Source organism: Octopus sinensis, linkage group LG4 (assembly GCF_006345805.1).
Source record: "Octopus sinensis linkage group LG4, ASM634580v1, whole genome shotgun sequence".
Taxonomy (NCBI): Eukaryota; Metazoa; Mollusca; class Cephalopoda; order Octopoda; family Octopodidae; genus Octopus; species Octopus sinensis.
The window spans coordinates 152,072,928-152,082,489 of record NC_043000.1 but is presented as its reverse complement, the minus strand read 5'-3'; the positions used below and the strand labels follow the sequence as shown (position 1 = coordinate 152,082,489).

At 39.2% G+C, this 9,562-nt stretch overlaps 1 protein-coding gene and 1 long non-coding RNA gene across 2 annotated transcripts in view; one reads left to right on the top strand and one right to left on the bottom strand.

Moving 5' to 3' along the window:
* Positions 1-2,913, bottom strand: part of LOC115210629 (protein CDV3 homolog) — a 29,298-nt gene extending 26,385 nt beyond the window's left edge. Inside the window, exon 1 of the mRNA XM_036502572.1 lies at positions 2,903-2,913. The gene's annotated coding sequence lies outside the window, so the exon portion shown is untranslated. The remainder of the gene's footprint in view (positions 1-2,902) is intronic.
* The window catches only part of LOC118763163, a 4,936-nt gene extending 1,827 nt beyond the window's left edge, over positions 1-3,109 (top strand). The window contains exon 2 of the long non-coding RNA XR_004998925.1: positions 2,965-3,109. This is a non-coding gene — a long non-coding RNA (uncharacterized LOC118763163). The remainder of the gene's footprint in view (positions 1-2,964) is intronic.
* Positions 3,110-9,562: the final 6,453 nt, after the last annotated feature.

Genomic DNA, 9,562 nt, shown 5'->3' with positions numbered 1-9,562 from the left:
GAAAATATGTTTTTAAGAGATCTTTAGGCACTAGTCTTAGCTTTGCCTGAATAAATATGAAAATGTTAATGACATGTGTAATAATTGTTTGACTTTATTAGAATTTAAAGAATAATTTCATATACACACATATGTAGGTACTGTTTTTGATGGCATAAAAGACACATAGGCATATTCGATGTAATTTCTGCATTGCATATTCGGATAAAAAAAAGTTTTTACTGCATTAAAACTTATGGGGGGGTTCAACTTCACATAGAGAACCTGAGGTGATTCCTTTTTTAAGACTTTTTTTTTATTTTTGAATAATGCATTTTATATTCCATCAAATACAGTGATTTTATACCTTTTAATAAACACTGTCACTTCCTTAATTTCAGCATTCTAAAAGTTGAAATTGCCTGTGAGACAACTGTTGTTATTGCTAGGCCTAACTCATCGTAAGGTCAATACCACCATGACTGATATCCAATCTACAGTGGAGAAGGCTAGCCACTGGATTTGGTTAAAAAGAGACGATGAGCGATGGCTAGAAGGATATTGAGCTTAACTTGATAACCAGCTGATCTAGCAAGTGGGGCCTCCTATCAATGAGGGGGGCCGGTGCCATGACTGATATCCAATCTACAGTGGAGAAGGCTAGCCACTGGATTTGGTTAAAAAGAGACGATGAGCGATGGCTAGAAGGATATTGAGCTTAACTTGATAACCAGCTGATCTAGCAAGTGGGGCCTCCTATCAGTGAGGGGGGCCGGTGCCATGACTGATATCCAATCTACAGCGGAGAAGGCTAGCCACTGGATTTGGTTAAAAAGAGACGATGAGCGATGGCTAGAAGGATATTGAGCTTAACTTGATAACCAGCTGATCTAGCAAGTGGGGCCTCCTATCAGTGAGGGGGGCCTGTGCCATGACTGATATCCAATCTACAGCGGAGAAGGCTAGCCACTGGATTTGGTTAAAAAGAGACAATGAGCGATGGCTAGAAGGATATTGAGCTTAACTTGATAACCAGCTGATCTAGCAAGTGGGGCCTCCTATCAGTGAGGGGGGCCTGTGCCATGACTGATATCCAATCTACAGCGGAGAAGGCTAGCCACTGGATTTGGTTAAAAAGAGACAATGAGCGATGGCTAGCAGGATATTGAGCTTAACTTGATAACCAGCTGATCTAGCAAGTGGGGTCTCCTATCAGTGAGGGGGGCCGGTGCGCATTGATGCCGTCGAGAGGTAGGCCCTGAAACAGCGCGCATTCTCTCCTGATGACCCCATACACTTGCTAGCTTCCGGTATACGGAGCTTTTAACTGGTAGCACTTACATGTGCAAGTTGTTTGCAAGACATGCTGGGTATTTGTCAACACAATTTAAATGGCCATAAAACAGAAGACAACCTAACATTAATGTTTGCCAAATTTTAATTTTGTCCCTTTCTCTGTATTAACAGTATCAACATGGCAAATTTCAATCTGACAAAGGAAGTAAAAATGCATGTCATGCACGTGGCTCTAGCTGACAATAACAGCAACTCAAAGAGTACTAGCTTCTTGAATGTAGTCAGGTCCTTCATGTTCAAGGTTAGGAAAGAGGTGGGAGCTTCTGATGGGGTTATGTCATCTATGGCCAAGAAAAACATGACCAGCAGTCTGACATTGTCAGGACAACCGAGCTTGTTCAGTAAATCTAATACCCTATCACTAACTTCAACAAGATGATTCAAGATGATTCAGGCCATCACCAAGCAGCTCAAGGTGGCAGTCCACTATCAAACATGTGGTGTATGAGGACATCAGGTACAAGTTCCATATAATAAGGATCAGCAGATCATATCTGGCAAGACCTGGGAGAATATGATTCAATCAGTGTTTACTGAGCAAGTTTAATTACCGTAAGAAATCCATCACAATCTAGTTCTGATGAGAGGAATTGTGATTAAGACCAGAGGTAAGCAGGAGAATCAATGAGCTGCTCTACACAGACCCCATGTAAGGTACCTGTAGTGTGTGATGCACAGCAAGATCCAGTCCTCTCTGATAGTCTTGGGGGCTGTGAATAATGAGGGCTATGTCATACTGCCTTCTTGTTGAAGGACCCTGGTGCCAATGCTACAGCCTACATTGAGATACTGGACACAGCATTCAAGCCTTAGCTTAGATCAAGGGTTTAGTGCCAGGAGAGAGAGTTCATGTTCCAATGGAATTCTGCTCCTTCCCACATGGACCTCACAACCCAGAAGTGACTGACCTTGAATTTTCATGATCATGTGACTTTCTGATTTGAACCTCTTGGAGTAAAGTGTCATTGAAAGTGGGAACTGCCTCACAGCACTAAGAATTTTTTGGGAGCAGTGATCATGGGAATGTTCTGCAGGACCTGCATGATTCCAGTTACGGTTGCTTCCATTGTCACATCATTGCAGTTGAGAGAAATTTTGTTGACTGGCCTCTTTGATAAATCTACTTATAATGTATGCTGTCTAGTTTTATTTGTCTGTGACTGGCTTCGTGCCGGTGGCACGTAAAAGGCACCATCCGTTCGTGGCTGTTGCCAGCCTCGCCTGACCCCCGTACCGGTGGCACATAAAAAGCACCATCCGTTCATGGCCGTTGCCAGACTCGTCTGGCATCTGTGCCGGTGGCACGTAAAAAGCACCCACTACACTCATGGAGTGGTTGGCATTAGGAAGGGCATCCAGCCGTAGAAACATTGCCAGATCAAACTGGGCCTGGTGCAGCCTTCTGGCTTCCCAGACCCCAGTTGAACCGTCCAACCCATGCCAGCATGGAAAGCGGACGCTAAACGATGATGATGATGATGATTATGATGTGACTATGTTATTTTTGTCTTTGTTTTTCTGGTGTTGTTTTGTTTTGTTTTCACTTGCTTGGTACATCCTTTAAGACTTCAGAAAATACTTTTGACTAACTTTACACTTCTTTTTTTATTTTTAGTTTTCACTTTTTAGAAATCCAGTGAAATCACTTAGAGGACAATGGTAAAATTTTATACAATAACACATATAATTCTTTCCTATGCAGTGCTATAGTAGGAATTGAATTTTAAAATACACTTTGTAAAACAAGGCTAAATAAACTTAATTGATTCTTTAATGTTTTTTGTTTTTTTTCTTTGACATTTCTCTGCTGAGTAGACCAGATCTAAGTTACCGACAAAACCCATGCAATATGAAAAAATAAAAGTATTAGTTGTTTTCTTTCTCTGTTGCCTTCATCCATATGCCATGCTGGAGTTGGTTGTGTTCTGGGTTCAGTTTCTGTCAAGGATGAGTTCCGCTTTCATTTTCCCAGCAATGATAAAATAAGTACCAACCAAATGATAAAATTAATAAAACCGTGCCGGTGGCACATAAAAAGCACCATCCGAACGTCGCCGTTGCCAGCGTTGCCTCGACTGGCTTCTGTGCCGGTGGCACATAAAAAGCACTGTCCGAACGTGGCCGATGCCAGACCCCCCCCCTGGCACCTGTGCAGGTGGCACGTAAGAAGCACCCACTACACTCGCAGAGTGGTTGGCGTTAGGAAGGGCATCCAGCTGTAGAAACACTACCAGATCAGACTGGAGCCTGGTGCAGCCCCTGGCTTTCCAGACCCCGGTCGAACCGTCCAACCCATGCTAGCGCGGAAAACGGATGTTAAACGATGATGATGATCTAATTTAAGGCCTTGTGCTTAATTTAAAAAACCAATATTATTTATAGGGTGGTGTATAGGGTAAAATTATTAAAGCAACAGACAAAATGCTTTGCAGTATTTCACTCCGATTTACTTTTTGAATTCAAATCCCAAATTGCCTTTCCTCCTGGGATGAGTCAATTTCATCAAGTATACCTATCCACCAAATTTGAGGCCTTATGTCTGGAAGCACTCATTTGTAACAAGAGGATAATAGATCAGACAATTAGTAGAGCTCTAGAAAAAATTTCTTGTTATTTCTGAGTTCAAATCTTATAGGGGTCAGCTCTGTATTTCCTCCATCTAGGAGTTGATAAAATACCAATCAAATATAAACATTAAAGCTCTCCTCAATGGTTTTGACCTTTGTTCCTATATTAGAAATCAATACATGTAACAAGATTTTAATCAAGTCTGCATTATTTATGGCAGCATTTCCTAATCTTTTTACTATGGGGTTTCTTTCAAATATATTTCACGACACAAAGAATGCCTGCATGAAAGGTTTAATCTTTTTCTTTCTCTTTCATTGAGTTAAATTTCATAAAAGATTAAATAAATTATTAAACTGTCTGTGAAAGGTTTGACAGTTCTAAATCCATCAAATGCCATAAAGTTTAAGAAATTTTATTTTAAGTAAACCAAATACATCTACAACCTCTATTAACCCTTCAGCATTCAAACTGGCCTGATCCAACATCTCACACCTACCTTACAATGTCAATGTAAAAATAAACAATCACATCATTGATATATTGACGCCACAAGATAATGCATAGTTAATTCAAAGCAGTGTGAATAAATAAATTTGACCAAGTAATCTGAATGCTAAAGGATTAAAAGGTTATCTTCCCTGTAGGCTCGCCTTACTGTCTTCAGATGCCAGAATTTAACCAACCTTAAGAAATACACCGTTTGCCAGCCTCGTCTGGCACCTGTGCCGGAAGCACGTAAAAAGCACCCACTACACTCACAGAGTGGTTGGCGTTAGGAAGGGCATCCAGCCGTATAAACATTGCCAGATCAGACTGGGCCTGGTGAAGCCTTCTGGCTTCCCAAACCCCAGTTGAACTGTTCAACCTATGCTAGCATGGAAAGCGGACGTTAAACGATGATGATGTGTAATAAGTAATAAAGAATGACTATGGAATTCCCCACCCTTCCAAAAAAAAAAACTGAAAACGGATCTGCATATACTTACCCTATTTATCATATTAGTATTTTTCAGGAAACTGGTTGGAAAATACTGGTTTATAACACTGGGTTTTGCCAAAGCAAAACCTGAGTATAAAATAAATACAAGCTGTTTTAAAGTATCATTATATGAGGAATAATAATTGTGATAAGAATAAGCCTTTAAGGCAAACTTAAGAATGGACAAGAGCTGCTTTAGTGTAAGAGTACAGAAAAGTATTGTGAAGTTTAGTATAAGCCAAGAAGCAAATCAGTTTAAATCCGGCTTTCCTTTACTAAATAATTGTCAGATAACAATCACCCAAGTATTTGTTACAGGATTTTGTGGAGACTCAGCTATTTCTGTTTATATTATAATAGCATGAAACAATTAGTGTGGGGAAAAGATATTCCTGTTTTGCAAGTGAGTGTGCATTTCTTGTTAAAAATTAATCTAATTTTCAACAAGTGCAATATATGTTGGCTATTGAGGAACTAAATTTGAGACGGTTACAAAGATGACTTTCATTCAAGTTTATCAATAAAAGGAGAGGATAAATTAGTTTGTCTTCTTTACAATTTGCAAGAACATTGACTAGATTTATAACAGTCATAGGGTAAGAGAAAGGATGAGTGAATGAAAGCAAGTGTCAGCTGCCTTAGTGTAGTCCTTCAGTTAGTTGGAGTTAGATTGTTTGTGTTGCAGGCTCTTCATATATTGACATAGGCCTGTTGATATCAGCTGATAATGAATAGTGAGTACCATACAAGTGAGATCATTGCCAGAGCAACAAGCTAGCCTTCGTGCCGATGGCACGTTAAACACACCATTCGAGCGTTATCGTTACCTGCATTGCCTTACTAGCACTTGTGTTGGTGGCACATGAAAAAAAACATTCGAGCGAGGTTGTTGCCACTGCCACTGGACTGGCTCCTGTGTAGGTGGTATGTAAAGAACACCATTTCGAGCGTAGCCATTGCCAGTACCGCCAGACTGACCCTCGTACCGGTGGCACGTAAAAGCACCCACTACACTCTCGGAGTGGTTGGTGTTAGGAAGGGCATCCAGCTGTAGAAACTCTGCCAGATTAGATTGGAGTCAGGTTCGCCAGACCTCAGTCAAATCGTCCAACCCATGCTAGCATGGAAAGAGGACGTTAAACAATGATGATGATGATCACTACATTGTTTTGAGATCCGATCTCTTTTTAAAACCTTTGGACAGATCTCTGGTTACAACATCATTTGAAAGTACAGCAGTTGTCTACGGGGAATTTCCTGTACTTGTTACATTTTTTGAACCACTTTAACTTTGGTATTCCATTGATATAAAAAAAAACAAGCAGAAAAGGCTTTCCATGAATTGTGTTTCATAAAGTTCAAATAAACTATTCAATAAAGCTTAGCTTTCTGAAATGACATTTCTCAAAACAATCGTTTTGATGTGACAAAGGACTATCATATTTCGAGCAAAAAGCACCTACTCTCTCACAGCTATTATCCTGGTTGTATGTCCTACCTCTGAAATGTTTCAAGGCCATTCATTGGCAGCTTTCTATGTGATTATTCAACTTGCTAGACACAGCAATTGAGTAGCCGTAATAATAATAATAATAATAATAATAAAAACACTGTGTGCAGTGCTCAGGTGCACTACAACTCATCTAAAGTGTATGTATAATCAGGTGTAGTTTCGGCGGATTTCGGAAAGCATGAGGGCCTTAAAGGAGTTAGATTGTTTGTGTTGCAGGCTCTTCATATATTGACATAGGCCTGTTGATATCAGCTGATATTCAATCTCTATTGCATTAAGGAAAGACAAATTGGACTATGCAATCCTAAGATATAAAAATAAGGGAGTGGTCGTAGCTGAGATGCCTTTGATGATAGGTCTGATCGATTAGGGCGAAACAGTGATTACTTTAAACATACAAATCGACCAAAGAAAGAAAATAAATAAAACTAATTATAGTAAACAAGGGAGCTGACTCTGAATCTATCTGGCACGAGTTATATTCGCTGGGTTTTGTTGAATGGACTCCCTACCCACGCGTAGTTAGTGACAACCGGCTGGCGAAGTTATCAAAGAATGAATTCATTTAGCTAAACGATTTAAAGTATATTACCAACTTACCATCTTTAATATATAGATGATAGGTCTGGCTAAACAAACTTGAAAAATTGTTAACCTACTTTCAGACAACCTGCTGACATTTACAAACAACTTCTTAAAATATGGTTTATAACAAACTAAAGGCTTCAAATTTTAGTGGAAAAGTGTTTAATCACATCGTAACATTCTATGATTACTTCTTTTTCCAACTGTGAGATTTAAACTTGATCATTTTATCTTTCGATACAGGCCCCCCCCTTCTTCAATTTGATGTCTAAAAATTATTTTTACCATATAATTTCCTAAGAAGTATCACATTTCATTTCATAGTGTTGATAAGAAATGTAGCCATGGTTATTTTAATACACGTATGACCTTGACTGTCTATCCAACTGACCATGTTTAAGTTGAACGAGATTCTTAACAATCTGAAGAATGCCTGGTATTTATTAGCGATTATCTGGTGTTAAAATAAACTTTAATGTTTATGGATAACATATGGCAACCTACGGTTCATGTGGGCATTTCATCAACTACATGACTATATTGTTCCTAACGTTACAAACTGGGCTACACTGGAATTTGACGGCTCTCTAATTCACTACAGAACAGGTGAACTTCGTTCTGATCGCCAAACAATTAAAAAAAATGCCATTCTTTTCACCAACTAATGCACGATTTGTGTTCCTTTACTTTCACTGGCATTCCTGACTAACAGAAATTACCTTTTAGCTGGTCTTCAATTCAAAGGTAGGGCTATAGTCAAATTGTCATAACAGCACACATCATTAATTATTCTTCTTACGCTTGACAATCTTAATTTATTAGAAATGCATATACACACATACACACACACACCCACATCATTATTTTGTTAGCCTATCACTTTAGCAAGGGCTGGACAAGTTCTTACAGTTCAACTTCATTCTTGTTGGGAGCCACTACCCTCACAGGTGGGACAAAATACGATATTCTGCTTGGGTGTTTCATTTTTGGCTTAGTTTCTACATTTTTTTGTTGTTTTCTTTTTGTCTTATTTTGTTTTTCATTTGTTTTCTTCTTTGCTGAGACTGGAGAAAGAGGCAGAATCCATGATCCTTACTGGCCACCAAGACCAGTCAGATTGTTACTGTTAATAATAATGAAATTATTGTATACAGTGCTCAGGTGCACCACAACTTGTCAGAAAGTGCATATAAAGTATATGCAGTAATGTAGAAATGTCTGGAAAGCGTACAATTTATGAGTCAGATACATGCTTGTGTGTGTATGGAGGGGAGAAAATCAGGTGTAGTGTTGGTGAATCTCAGGAAGCATGGAAGTTTTGAAGGATGCAGTGCTCCAACAACTAACAACTGATGCAGGCAGTTTGTTCCATGCTTCAGCAACTCTCAGCGTGAAAAAATGTTTCCTGAAGTCATGGGAGCTGTGCTGTTTTCTTACTTTGTAAATATGTCCACCGGTGTTAGATGGGTGGAGTTTGAAAAGGTGCTCAGAGTTATTGTTTGTACGATGGTTGATAATTTTATGGTGTCTGCCAAGTTTCTTTTAAACTGTTGCTGGGAAGATATACAAAATTCCAGAGGGATGACATGCTAATTCAGAAGGATTGGGGCATAGTGGTTACTGTGGGACCAGGGAGCACATCATCATCATCATCATCATTTAAATGTCTGCTTTCCATGCTAGCATGGGTTGGACGATTTTGACTGAGGGCTGGTGAACCAGATGGCTGCACCAGGCTCCAATCTTGATCTGGCAGAGTTTCAACAGCTGGATGCCCTTCTTAATGCCAACCACTCCGAGAGTGTAGTGGGTGTTTTTTACGTGCCACAAATTTCTATACTAACAACATCATGACATACCTGACTAATAAACCCCACCTTCCAAATAAAAACAGGAAATACCCTAAATAACAACAGCATCAACAACAAGACATTAACCTGCTAAAACATATCACTGACTTACGTTTTTTTGTGAACCTCTAAAAAGTTCCATTACAGAAAAGTTGACGCACCCAATTACTAAGTTTTTAAATACTGGACAAAACTTTGTACTTTTAAGGATTAGATCCAATAAAACCAAAATCAACTAAAACTATTGACATTTCCTATGCCCATTCACCAAAAGGTGCTTACAAAAAGTTCTACATATGTGAATAAATTCTAAACAATAACATAACCCCCAAATTTAATCACTATAAATTTCTCAAAAACACCTCTCCATAACAACCCACCCTAAAACCTAATTCACATGCCTAAGGAAGGTTTTAACTCAACACAAACTATATAAAAGCAAGATTAACTTCAATGCATTGCAGACTGATGATGGCTTAACTGGCCCAAACTTGATTAAGAACAATAAATTTGTACTCTACAAAAATATAGAGTAACCATCAGATTAATGTAAAAGGAGTGGCTGTGTGGTAAGTAGCTTGCTTACCAACCACATGGTTCCGGGTTCAGTCTCACTGCATGGCACCTTGGGCAAGTGTCTTCTACTATGGCCTCGGACCGACCAAAGCCTTGTGAGTGGATTTGGTAGACGGTAACTGAAGGAAGCCTGTCGTATATATATATATATAT